Raw genomic sequence first — 13,126 nt, forward strand, 5'->3', positions numbered from 1 at the left:
AGTCTGAGTTTCAGAGACTTCCATTCTATGGTTTTAGATGTCCTCTCATCCTTGCCTCGGTGTTGGCCGGAGGACTCCCCTCATTGGTGGTTCAAGTTCTATCTGAGGATGGGGGAGGAAGAAATCCAAGTGGGCAGCTCTGAGCTTGGTTGGGAGAGGGCTACCCAATCCATGCTATCTCCAGGGGTGCACTTAAACGCACCTCTGATTAGATTCACCTAATACCATCATTGTTCTCATTTTGCCAGAGGCCCAGAGAGGAGAGGTGTGCACCAGTGGTCACACGGCTAGTGAAGAGGGGACACAGAATCCAGACCTACTCTTCTAGGGCTGGGCTGTACTTTCCATTTTGTTCTTGGCCCCAACCAGCACCACTTGACCACGGAGACTGCACAGCCCCAAGTAGCCTTGCTGCAGAACCCAAGTCACCCGCCAGAACTCCAGCAGCTCCGTGGTCGGCTGGAGAGTGGGCAGAGTCAGGCATCTGCCGGCTCTCCACTTCTGCTTTCTCCAGGAAATGAGCAGAGACCCAGCGCGAGTGATTCAGAGTGAAACGGCACTGAAGACTGACGATGCGGGGCCAGGTCCTCTTCCTCCGAGCCTGAGGGGCTGCGGCTGGGGATGAGGAGGCCCATGCCATCTGATGTCTGCAGGCACTGACGGCCACCCCTCCAGGTAGGCCACCTTGCTCTTGGCCCACCCAGGCCAGCCTAGAGGTGGGCATGTGGGCGCCGCCTGTCAGCGTGGGGCCTACTGGCTGCCTCCTGGGAGGCTGAGTATGGGGCACATGTGACCCAGTGCCTGGTTTGGGTTTGTGGATGTGGGAGAGGAGGTGAGCTGGGGAGCAGGAAGTGTGTGTGGCGTGGGCGGCCCATGAGGTCAGGGCCACTCCAGGGCCTGGGTCTGCCAGAGTGTGTGTCACCGCTGAAGTTTGGGAGTCAGGCTGGGCTCCAGCAGCACTCCGCCTGCCGTCCTTTCTCGGGGTCCTGGTATGAAGGGAACCCTGGGAAGGGCTGACACCGGCTTTCCTGGTTGTCAAGGGGGTGGAGAGAGCAGGCCGACAGTGAGGTTCGCCCTCCAAGCTCCCGCATAGGCCTCTGGGGAGTGCAGAGTCAGAGGGCCATTTCCAACGGGCCTCAGAGGGAGCTGGTCTATCCTGGCCCTGCCATTACTCATTGGGTTCTGGTAAGTAGGTGCGTCCCTGGGCTCACTTCCCTCATCTGAATTATTACAGCAAACCATTGAAACGCCGGCATTTTCTGCCGAAGCAGGGCCACCTGCTCAGTAAGGACTGATTCTTCTTTTCCCCTGAAATGAAACTTCTAGAACACTAAACCGATCCTTTGTCCCAACCCATCTAAAGTGAGGGGGAGCTGGTTTGATAACTAAGGGCTCTATGCATTACCCTTTCCATGGAGCACACTAATTTTAATATGAGTTTATGTATAGTCATTCATTTAGTTATTTAACAAATAGGTATTGAGAAATCACGCCCTGCCAGGCTCTGATCAAAGTGGACAGGGGTCTACGGTGCTCAGCAGGTGGGAGAGTAGCAGGTAGGGTGGGGGTCTTGGGAGGGTGGGGATGGCTCTAGTTTTCTGAGAGGGGACCTGTGAGGGAGGCTGAGTCCTGTGGGTTTCTGAGAAGTGTTGTTGATAAGGGTCTGGAGGAGGAGACCTGGTGGAGGTCAGTGTGGCAGAGCTGGGTAAGGAACATGCCTGGGGTTCTGGCCAGAGAGGTAGGAAACAGGGTCAGGTCAGGGAGGCCCTTCCTGTCTGTTCATCCTGAGCACCTGGGCTATTCTTCCATGAACTTGGGAAGATTTTCAGTGTCGAAAGAAAAGAAAATTTCGGCCAGGCGCAGTGGCTCACACCTGTAATCCCAGCACTTTGGGAGGCCGAGAGGGGCGGATCACCTGAGGTCAGGAGTTCGAGACCAGTCTGGACAATATGATGAAACTCCATCCCCCCAAAAAAAAAAAAAAAAGAAAGAAAGAAAGAAAAGAAAATTTAGAAACATCATAATAAGATAGAAGTAATAAAAATAGCATAAACCCTGTGTGCTGACACCTTAGATTTTTTTAAAGATCAGCATCATCTTTGAAGTCTTCTTCATGCCCATCTTTCACCCTCCCTCTTCAGAAGCAGCAACAGTCCAGAATTTTGGGTTTATTATTCCCTTGCTTTTTTTTCTAATTTTACATCCCATATTTAAATTGCTATATATGTATGATTGCAAGTTGTTGAATTCTGTAAACATGGAATTAAATATTCTTTTTAAATTTGCCTAATTGGTTCAAAAGTTTGTTTCTGAAATTTCTTCATATTGTTGCATGTACCTGTAAATAATTAATGTTTTCTGCAGTATTGTATTCTATTAGATGAATGTACCTCAGTATATTTATCTGAGATGCTGTTGATGGGCATTTGAGGTATTTCAAGAGTTTATTTTTTTTCTATTATAAGCAGTGCCGCTAGAACTATTTTTGTACATGCATCTTGGGGCATGTGTGCAAGAATTTATCTTGGGTATATACTCTAGAAATAGAATTGGTGGGTCATAGGTTATACATATGTATATCTTCAGCCTTACTGGATGTCGCCACATTGTTTTCCAAAGTTTTTGCCTCATTTTACCCACCTCCTCAGCAATGCACCAAAGTTTCTGTTGCTCCATATCTTCATCAACATTTGATATTGTCAGGTACTGTATTTCTGCCAATCTGGTAGAAATGAAAACTATCTTAGCATGTTTTTAATTTGCATCGCCTACATTATTAAGGTTGGGCATCTTTTTCATATGTTTATTGGCCATTTGGGGTCCCTTTTCCTGTTCACATTTTTGATCCATTTCTCATGGGGTTACCTGTCTTTTATCCTATTGATTTGCCATAATTCAATACATATTCTGGGTACTATTTTTTGTCGTTTATGTATATAACAAATATTTTTCGTTGGTTGGCACCTTGTCTCCTTATATTCCTGTGGTTTTTATTAATGACTGAATTTCTTAGTTTCAAACAAGTTTATCCATCTGTCGCTTTATGATTTATATTTGTTATGTGTTATCTAAGAAATTCTCCACTATAAAGTTGTAAAATTATTCTCATATTATTTTCAAAAAATGTTATAATATTACTTTTTACACTTAAATCTCTAGTCTGCCTGGAAATGGCTTTTGTGTATAGCATGAGGTGGGAAGAAACTTTATTTTATTCTGCTTTTCCCATATGGATAACCAAGAGTCTTGGCACCATTTATTTAATAGGCCATTCTTTTTTTTTCTTTTCTTTTTTTTTTTTTTTTTTTTTGAGATTTTTGAGATGGAGTCTTGCTCTGTCACCCAGGCTGGAGTGCAATGGCATGATCTCGGCTCACTGCAACCTCCACCTCCCAGGTTCAAGCAATTATCCTGCCTCAGCCTCCCTAGTAGCTGAGATTACAGGCATACACCACCACACCTGGCTAATCTTTTTTTTTTTTTTTTTTTGAGACAGATTCTTGCTCTGTCGCCCAGGCTGGAGTGCAGTGGTGCAATCCCAGCTCACTGCAACCTCCACCTCCCAGGTTCAAGCAATTCCTCTGCCTCAGCCTCCCCAGTAGCTGGGACTACTGTTATGCACCACCACACCTGGCTAATTTTTGGATTTTTTAGTAGGGATGGGGTTTCACTGTGTTGGTCAGGCTGGTCTTGAACTCCTGACCTCAGGTGATCCACTGACCTCAGCCTCCCAAAGTGCTGGGATTACAGGCATGAGCCACCGCACCCGGCCTAATAGGCCATTCTTTAGTCACTGCTCCATGATAGCTCTGTTGTGAGTTGAGTTGTCATGTGCATGGGGGTCTTTCCTGGTTCTCTATTCTGTCAATTTGTCTAACCCTTTGCCAATACCAGACAACATTGTTAACTACAGGTTTATAATAAATTTCGGTATCTGGAAAGAGCCTCCCCGTTCTTTTCTTCTTCCATCCTGTCTTGAGAATTCTTGGTATTTTACTCCTTCATATAAATTTCAGAATTGGCTTTCAACAGAAAAAAAAAAAAAAAAAACTATGTTCAGATTTGATTGGAAATATAATTTGGAAAGAAGTAATATCTTTATGAAAATGACTTTTCCAATTCATAAACGTGGTCTGTCTCTCCATTTATTTAGGTCTTCTCTAAAGTATTTAAATGCAATGTTATTATTTTCTTTATAGCAGTAGTGCATATTTTGACTAGATATATATCTAAGTGGTTTATATTTTTATATTGTGTCAATTGTCATTAAAATACATTTTTGGACTGTTGCTATTTGGACTGATTCTTGTTTAAAATGCTTGCATTTTAAACAAGAATCATTTTGGGTGTCATGTGAAGATTGTAGGAGACCAAAGGAAGTAGCAAGACTATCGGTTCAGAGCCTTTTGCAATAACCCGGGCTAGAGGCGGTGGTGGCTTGCCCCAAAGTGATAATAGTTGAGATAATGAGAGGTGGTCAGAGTGGTCAGATTCTAGATACTTTTTTGAGGGTAGGATTTGATGACATTTTAAGTGTAAAGCATGGGAGAAAGAGAGAAGCTAAAGATGATTCCAGAGTAACAGGAAGAATGAGATTGTCGCCTACTGAGCTGGCTTGAGGGCAGTAGAAGCAGATTTGGAAGGTGGTGGTGATTCAGAAATATGAGTTTGGTCATATAAAGGTGGAGATACCTGTTAGACAATATGTGAAGAAATGAAGGCTTGGCACCCTCCATCCCCACCCCAGTGACCTTCATGGTAGACAAGCGAGGCGTCTTGGCCAACTGGCAGAAAGAAGGAAGATATCTTGTGTAGGAGGGTAAGGAAAATGAACTTCTCAGAGTTCCTAGAGCCACACCTTAGAGCTGCTACCCATTTTATTTACAATTAGGGGCTTGCATTTGTAATCTCCCTCCAAGTGCTATAAACCATCAAAATGCAGATAGATGATATCTCCTAAACCCTTGGCTGCCAGTCCCCTTTGAGGTATCTGAACTCCTTAAAACCTTAAATATCAAAGTCTAGACCTTTGTTATCTGATACAGAAGCCACTAGCCATACTTGAAATGTAGCCGATGTGAACTGAGATGTACTGTAAGTGTGAAATACACACCAGATTTTAAAGATGTTACAAACTAACAACAAAAAATTATAAAATACCTCAGTATCTAAAAATATTGATTACATAGTGAAAATATTTTGGATATATTGGGTTAAATGAAATATACTTTAAACATTAATTTAACCTATTTAGTTTCATTTTTAAAATGTGTCTACCAGAAAATTTGAAATTACACATGTGGCTGGAATTTGTGCCTGGCTTTCTATTTCTAATATTTCTATTGGACAGCAGCCTTTAGAGGAATGATACTTCTTGTTCTATGGCCAGAGGCTTTCGTGGGAACAGAGTTCAAGACGGATGAGAAGTAGGAGAAGTGAAAAGTCACTTGAACCAAATAATTCCAAGGAGAAAGAAAATATACAAGCTAAGAATAATGGATTTAGTACCTGAATAAACCAGGCACTTGTACTTGCAAACTCACTTAATCCTCAAGATGAGATAAGTTTCATTATTCCCATTTTATAGATGAGAAAATGGAGACTCAGAGACTTAAGGTTCTTTGCCCTCGAATAGTGAGTGGCTGAGCTGGGATTTGATCGTAGTTCCATCTGATTTTAAAGCCTGTGCACTTGCATTAGACAACACTACCACTAAAGGGCTGAAGAAGCTACACTTCTAGAGAGGAATAGTGAATATTTGGCAGGAGCATGACAGTTGTTCTTCCCTTTTGGCTGAATGATTAATTCTTCTTTTGAGAATTCATAGGAAACAAAATCATTGCAGCAGGGATCCTTCCCCTCAGCATTGCCCATGACAGCAGTGGAGACAATCTGAGCATCCAGTTATTACAGAGTGAAAGTCAATTATGGGTGATCCATCAAGAGGATGCTCCATGGTCACTAGGTCTGATACTTTAAGGAAAAGGTCAACGTAGAACATGTTTATGATATGATGGATGATTAATGCAATTCAATCATTTTCACATTAATTACAAGCAAAATATACTTGTGATATGGGATGTTTGGGGTGTTGCTTTTTCTGGCCAGAAACCTCTGTGGCCAGTGGCACCTTTGCCTGAGTTCTTGTCTTGCATCCAGGAAGAATGAGGGATGTAGACATGTGGAGGGTGAGCAAGATGAAGAGGAGCTTTATTAAGTGTTAGAACAGCTAACAGGAGACCCAGTGGGTAGCTTCTGTCTATAGGCAGGTTGTCCTGATGAGCACTCAGCTCTCAGCAGAGAGGGTATGTCCTCTCTGCAGCTGGTTGTCCCTATGTCTGCTGCTCTCAGCAGAGAGGAGGCCCTGGAGAAGGTAGCTCTTCTCTGCAGCTGCTCCTCCTATAATCTTCCCAGCCCCAGTCCCCACTCTGGTTTATGGGTCTGGTAGCCCAGCCCCTAGCCTTCAGGCCCTCCTTGGCTTGAAGTCTGGACCTTACCGGGGACCTGCCCCCCTCCACCCAGGAGCCTGTCTGCCCCCTGCTGCCTTCCATGGTGCCCTGGCTGTTCATGCCAAGGGGCACCTGAAGGCCAGTGCAAGTGGCCCTCAACCCCTTCCCCTCATCACAGCCTGAGGCAGGGGCTCCTGATCCTCACTGGGTCCAGGCCAGAATTTGGGACAGGGGCAACATCACCAGGAGCTTCCCCTGTTGCCAAGGCTGTCAGGAGCCACTGGGGCAGAGCCTCCTCCCAAGGCCCAGGAGCCCAGCATCCTTGGTAGGGTGGGTGCCGTGGCTGTGCCACTGGCTGGGTCCCCAAAGTGGGCACCACTCCCACTTTCCACCCTGGCCCCGAAGCCTGGCCCTAGCTCCACACTGGCACCCCCTCTTTGCCTGACCATGCTGCTCCCGTGTCACACTGCTCCCCTGCTGGCCGGCTGGCAACCCAGCCTGGCTCCATCATGGCATCCCCCAGGGTAGCGGGCTGCTGGAGTTGGGGGGCTGTCTGCCTCCTCCCTTTGCCCTCCCTGCAGTGGCTGGCTTGATGGCAGCAGCCTGCTGCTGCCATCATTTGGATGTGAAAATTAGTAGGCATAAAGAGAAATATTTGTTGATTTTTGTGTTTTCCATGTAATAATAAGAAAATTTCTCAGTAGCGCTCTCATATAAGCTTTTAAAAGGATAAGCACAAACTAGAAAGAGAAATGTAGTCAAAGATAAAGGTATGTACACATAAAGAAATTGTGTGGAGGATGGCCAAATCATGTGAGCAATTAGCAATATTGAAACATGCTGCCAGGAACCCACTGAGCAACTGTGGACAGAATCCAGGGAGAGTGGCCCTGTGTGCAGAAGGCTGCAGGGTGGCAGATGCTATAACAGAGGCAGGGTCGAGCACCCCTGCAGCTGTTTGTCCTCCGTGTTACTGCCCTGAGAATGCCTGTTCTTTGGGAGAAGGAGGAGGGTAGCAATTAAAAGGGTGATGAAGCCCAGGATGGGGGGTGCGAGCCTCAGGGCATAGGCTCCTAAGCCACCCAGGAACCAAGACTGCATGTCCAATGTATGCACAGCAGCTCCATGTGGTCTCAGCCTTCGAGGGGTGTGTAGGGTAATCGAAGAGCCAGGCGGATCAGGGTGGCAAATGCCCAGATGTTCAAAAGGAGAAAGGCCCAGGGCACTGCCCTGCTGTCAGATCACAGATTCTTGTATTTCCTTTTAGCCTCACACACCTGTGGGCCTGTGGGCCAGGACACCTTTACCCTATCGGAGTGACAGGGATGGAAGGGAGGGACAGTGCCCCCAGGTGAGTCTACACCTCTGCCAGTGGGCGGGATCCTCACAATCACTGCCCTGGAAAACTGCCTTTGTTCCACGAAACACTTCCTCACACAATTGCAAGTGTCTGAATCATCTCATTTTTGAAGTGTGTATTTAATGTGATGATTTTCCCTCCCAAAGTGCTTTAATTAAATGACTGTGGCATTTTATAATCAATAGAGACTTTGAATTGAGGAAATACAAGAGTGAGAAAGAGAGCGTATTCATGAATAACGATGACATAAGGAGGAACGGGATGGGAGCCACAGTTGTTATAGGCAGTAGGCACTGCGGAAAATGATTGATTTGGGAATTAACGCAGGCCAATATTTGTGCGACCTGCCTGACTGTGCCAGCCAAGGGCTTTCACTGCTAAGCTTCCCTTTTCTCCTGTACATGGGACCATCAAAGCCCTGCTGCCCACTGTCTGCCTCACTGCCCCACTGTAGTTACTGAGATCATATCTTGATGCAGCCTTGAAAACTGGAAGGGGCTGTCGCCTGCTGGTGATGGCTGCCTTCTAGTGGCAGGATGGCCCAATAGTGGGAGCAGTTTGGAAGTGGAGAGGGGCAGGGTTGGTTCTTGTGTTGAGGGGGCAGCCATGAGCTGTGTCTGGAAGGTGGCAGATTTGGACTGTGGTGCTGAAGGAGGAGCTTTCCAGGCAGAGGAGGTGGCCTGACTGAAGGCAGAGGGGTTACAGTGTGAGTGATCAGTGCATTCAGCTTAACCTCACTGAGGGTGCAGGGAGGAATTAGGCAAGGAGGGGGTTGGGTCCTATCATCAGGGCCGCAAGCTTGGGAAGTTTCCCAGAGAACATGGGCACTGTGGAGGACGTTTGCTCAGGGGAGGGACATGCTGGAGTTGTGCTGTAAAGTCTGACAGTGTGGGGTGGGTGGGAGGTGGAGGGGAGCCTGGAGGCAGAGACTTGCTATAGTGCAGCCAGGGGACAGATGAGCAAGCAGAGGGGTTGGTGCCGGGCCCACCCTGGGCTACCAGCCTCACAGAGGGCAGGCCCAGAGGACCTGTGTCACCCACGCAAGTGGCGTTCTCAGGCCCCTTGACCCCTTTCTGTTCTATTCAGATGCCATCCTCCCACCTCCTTCGACATGTAGAATAATTAAGAAAATTATTCCTGTTACATTAAGAGGTCGGCCAGCTTGTGGGAGACTCATTCTGGTTAAACAAATATTCAGCTCTGAGAGGAGAAATCTGAAGCTTGTGAACTTGGGCGAATTTGAACAGCAGAACTTCACTGGCAGACAGATCCTTAAGGAGCATCTATTCTAAATGCTTCATGTTACAGGTGGGAAACTGAGTCACAGAACGGCAAAGAGACTCAGCTTGGAGGCCCAAGCCCCCACTTCCAGTGGCTAGCAGTATATTTCTTTGCTCTTCTCTTAGGTGAAAAACATCAGGAGCCAAGTTGTATCTGAAAGTGTCTCTTTTTCTCTTTAACCTAAAAGCAGAGCTTTCTGGGTCCAGGTTGGCCTGGCACAGGAGAGGACAGGGAACTCAAGAAAATGAGTCACTCTATCTGTGATGTAGGTGGTTTGTGCCCTCACATTTTTGTGCTTTGATGATTCCGGAGAACTAAGAGATCTTTAATTCCTGAGGAGCCAGGCATGCATACTTCCAGATATGTTTCAAAGCTTCACTTGTGATTTTTGTGTGTTTATTCTGACCAAATTATTCTTGAAATTTAATAAGCTAAATGGGATGATTGTGTGACCAAACCAAGTCGTCTGGAAATGTGTCAAAATCTTTCTTACCTTAGCACGTGAGATATAAAGGATCCTGCAAAGTTCCCCTGTGATTTTCCTTCTCTGGGAGTTTGGAGGGTGAGGAATCAGATACGGGCTGCTCAGAGTCTGGAGACATTCCTAATGGAGTCCCTGGCCAAGCTTTCTGCCCTGTTCCTGCTCACATCCCTCCCAGTTGAACAAAGCCGGGTTTAGTTAAGCCCGGCCTCTCCTGTGGCTTTGTTTCTCCCTCCTCTCTAACCTGCCCATTGGGTAGCTTATTTCTACTTTCCTCAGACTCCCTCTCCAAAGCCCCTGCTTCTGTGACACCTCTTCCACCACCCCCTAGCCTCCTTCACTCCCATGTATTAGAGCATCCCTTTCCCTGTCTCCTCTCCCAGGAGGCTGTGAGCTCCTGGTGGCAGAATCACCAGCGACGGGCAGCTGCCAGCTGCTCCTGTCACTCTCTGCTTAGAGCCCCACAGTGATTCCCAGGACTGCTCCGTGAGACAAGCACCATGTCCACGTCCATCAGCTTGCCACTCTGGGCTCTCTGCAGGGCCCTCTCACCATGTACTCACTCAACCCCTGAGCCCCTGTCCCTGCTTTTTCTTGGACATCTGTGCCATTTGCCAGACACTCACTCACGCTGCCCGGGGTGCCTGTCCACTTACTGCCAGGGTCCATCCTCGCTCTTCAGTGTCCACCACCGGCACCATATGTTCTAAGAAGCCCTCCCAGACTTCTCCACCCTCCCCAGGCTGCGCCACAAGCCTCCTCTTGTCCCACAGCCACCACCCTGCCCAATGACTGTCCCACTGCATCTGCTTCCTTGCTGGCCCCCTGCTCCCCCTGAGCTTTGAAGTCCAGGGTGTAGACAGAGGGTGATCCTGCTCCTTGCATGTTTAATAATCCAGAGACCCAATACACGGAACATGCCAAGTAGAGCAGTAGTCCCAGTGGCTTCGCCTGGAGGACAAGTGACTGACACTGAGTGTGCTGGTATCTGTGGAGGGAATGCTGGCCAAGGAGTGTCCATGTTGTCCAAGGCTAATGAACCCTTATCCTTGAGGCTCCCAGGGATCTGCTTTTCTCTGGGGCAACACTGCAACCACAGAGTCTTGTTTTGGGCCTCCCAGCTTGTTGTGTGAGCTGCGGGCAGACAGCAGCTCTGGCTTAGATCTCCTATGGCTGGGGGTCAGCAACAACTATGCAAGTCCAGCCACGGACTCCCTGCAACACTGCAGGCTTCAGCTAGTATCTGAGGTGCCCCCATGGCATATTCCACCACCACTGACCACTGCTGAAGCCAACCTTGAGTGCTGGAAGAGGCGACGTGGGTTTGACCTTGATTCTGATGCTTGTCAGCTGTTTGATTTCAGATAAATTACTTGTTTTCTGAGTCTTGCTTTACCCATACGTACAGTGGGAATAGTAATGCCTACCTTACAGGTTTTCTAAGAGTAGAGAACTTTGATGTCTCTGTTAGTAGATGGTCACTCTTCCATGGCCTTTCTTACCTAAGGGAACGTTTTCTTACATTTCAGTGGAGATCGAGCCCCGATTGGCTCCCAGGTTAGAGAGGCTCACCACCTTTCCACAGGGACTGGGGCTTCTTGTAACCTGTGCTGTCTCCAGCTCAGGTCTTTGTCCCCATCATGATAGCTCGACCATAGCCAAACTGTAGGGGTCCAGCCAGGGGAACTGCTCCCTGGCCATTTTTGGCAATGTGGAAGTAGGTACACATACCGAGATACAGAACCAGCCCCTTCCGCAGGACACTGTGAGTTCCTGTATTCCGTTGCTGTTGCAAAAACCACAGAGGTGTGTGCTGGCCAGGAGCCCAGTGAGGACTGGAATCAGAAAGAGGAAGTTTCGAGAGCCATGGAAGGTTTGCTGACCTGCCTAGTTCCTTCCAATGGGAGTCTCCATCTTACTCTTCAGGGGATCCTCCGAACTTCTGGAAAACACCTGCATTGCCTCAGTCTCCTCGTGAATCCTTTGAAGCAGGTGTAGGGCCCTGGGCCCTGCCATTCTCTGCCTGCAGGCACACTCAGCCCTTGGCCCAGGTAAGAAGTGGGGACACTCACTAACTGGTGATGCCTAGGGCAGCACCGAGGTGATTGCTGGAGTTATCCGTGAGTCCAGCAGTTGCGCCTGCTCCTGGCACTCCCTTGAGGAGGCGCTGGCCATGCAGGGCCCACAGGGAACCTCCCGAGCGGCCCACTCCTTGCTCTCCCACCTGCTGTCTGCAAGGCTGCCCCTGACTCCACCTGGCCCTGATGTGGCATCCCCCAACACAGACTTGGTCTTGGAGGCAGCCCTCCTGCTCTTGTCTCCACATTGCATCCTCACCGTGGCCAAATCCTCATGTGCAGCCCTGTCTGGCCATGCTCAGGCCCACGTCTCTATGGCCCTGTCCTGACGTCCAACAAACCAGCTCCTTGTGAGGAGATCTGAGATTGGACAGACTCAGCGGCCAGCCCAGAGGGAGATGATGAAGGCAAAAAGAAGGGTCTAGGCTGGGACTGGGGCAGCTGACTCAGACCTCGGGGCTGAACCCCAAAGATGGATGGAGGCCCCAGAGCACACTTACAAAGGCCGTGTGGGGCTCAGGCTCCCCAGGGAAGTGCAGATTTTAAGAGCTTTGAGGCAGCAAGGTGCAGAATGCAGAAGAGGCCATGCAGTGGGCACTCTGTGAGCATCTAGTGTGTACTGGACACCTTCTCACATATGTTGGCTTGCTTAATTCTTTCTGCAATGTTGCAAGGACGATATTGTTCCCATTTTACAGCTGGAGACATTGAGGTTGAGGGAGCCTGAGTCACTAAGGTTACAGGTTAGGAAGAGGTGGAGCTGGGATTTGAATCTGATCTGTGTGATGCTGCTCTGGGTTGGCCTGGCCTTTGAGCTCAGGAGGGGTCAGGCTGGCCAGAGGGACTAGGTTCAGGGTGGTGGTGGTGCTTACCAGCGAGTCAAGGCCAGAGGTTGTCACACAGCCCAGGCTAATAGGCCCACTCCTAGATATACGGAGCTACTTGAGGTGGGCCTGGAACACTCAGGTCTCACCCAGCTCACAGGTAACCTAGGGTATAATGTCGGGGCTCTGGACAGCAGGCCCTGCCATGAAGCAGTAGAGACCTAGCAGGGGCTCCCAGCTCCCTTCCTGACCTGCTTTGTGATGTTCTATGAGCCACCCACATCTCTGGGCATCACAGAGCTCTGGGGGTCTTAGCCTCCCATGTCTCCCTGGCCCCCGGCCCCTGGCCTCACCTGGGAACATGTTGCAATCACCTTAGACCTTGTAGCCAACACTTACACATGGCACCCACTTAGAAGTAAGTCACAATGTTGGGGAACCCGGCCTCTAAGGTGGTCTGGTGAGTGGCCTGGGTGGGCGATGGCTGCTCTGTTTCCAAGCTCACCTGGCATCTGACTTTGGAGCCAGCAGGTGCAGAGGCACAGGGACCTATTGTAACATCCAGTGTCCCTCCTGTCCCCTTCACACCCCACAGGTGTACACACCAGAGGTCCTGCTGTCAGTTAATACAACACCGATGTGGGCAAGCACTT

The 13,126-nt window shown here is 48.7% G+C and overlaps 1 protein-coding gene across 6 annotated transcripts in view; it reads left to right on the top strand.

The window, feature by feature from the left end:
• Positions 1-544: 544 nt before the first annotated feature.
• WDFY4 (WDFY family member 4) overlaps positions 545-13,126 on the top strand; it is a 294,231-nt gene continuing 281,649 nt past the window's right edge. For 5 of the 6 annotated variants that reach the window (XR_009212844.1, XR_009212843.1, XM_032142065.2 and 2 more), the window contains exon 1: positions 545-675. The gene's annotated coding sequence lies outside the window, so the exon portion shown is untranslated. Of the gene's footprint in view, positions 676-915; positions 1,186-13,126 lie in introns of those variants that run through there. The other variant, XM_032142057.2, reaches the window with a different exon arrangement.

This window comes from Hylobates moloch, unplaced genomic scaffold (genome assembly GCF_009828535.3).
Source record: "Hylobates moloch isolate HMO894 unplaced genomic scaffold, HMol_V3 SCAFFOLD_3, whole genome shotgun sequence".
Classification (NCBI taxonomy): Eukaryota; Metazoa; Chordata; class Mammalia; order Primates; family Hylobatidae; genus Hylobates; species Hylobates moloch.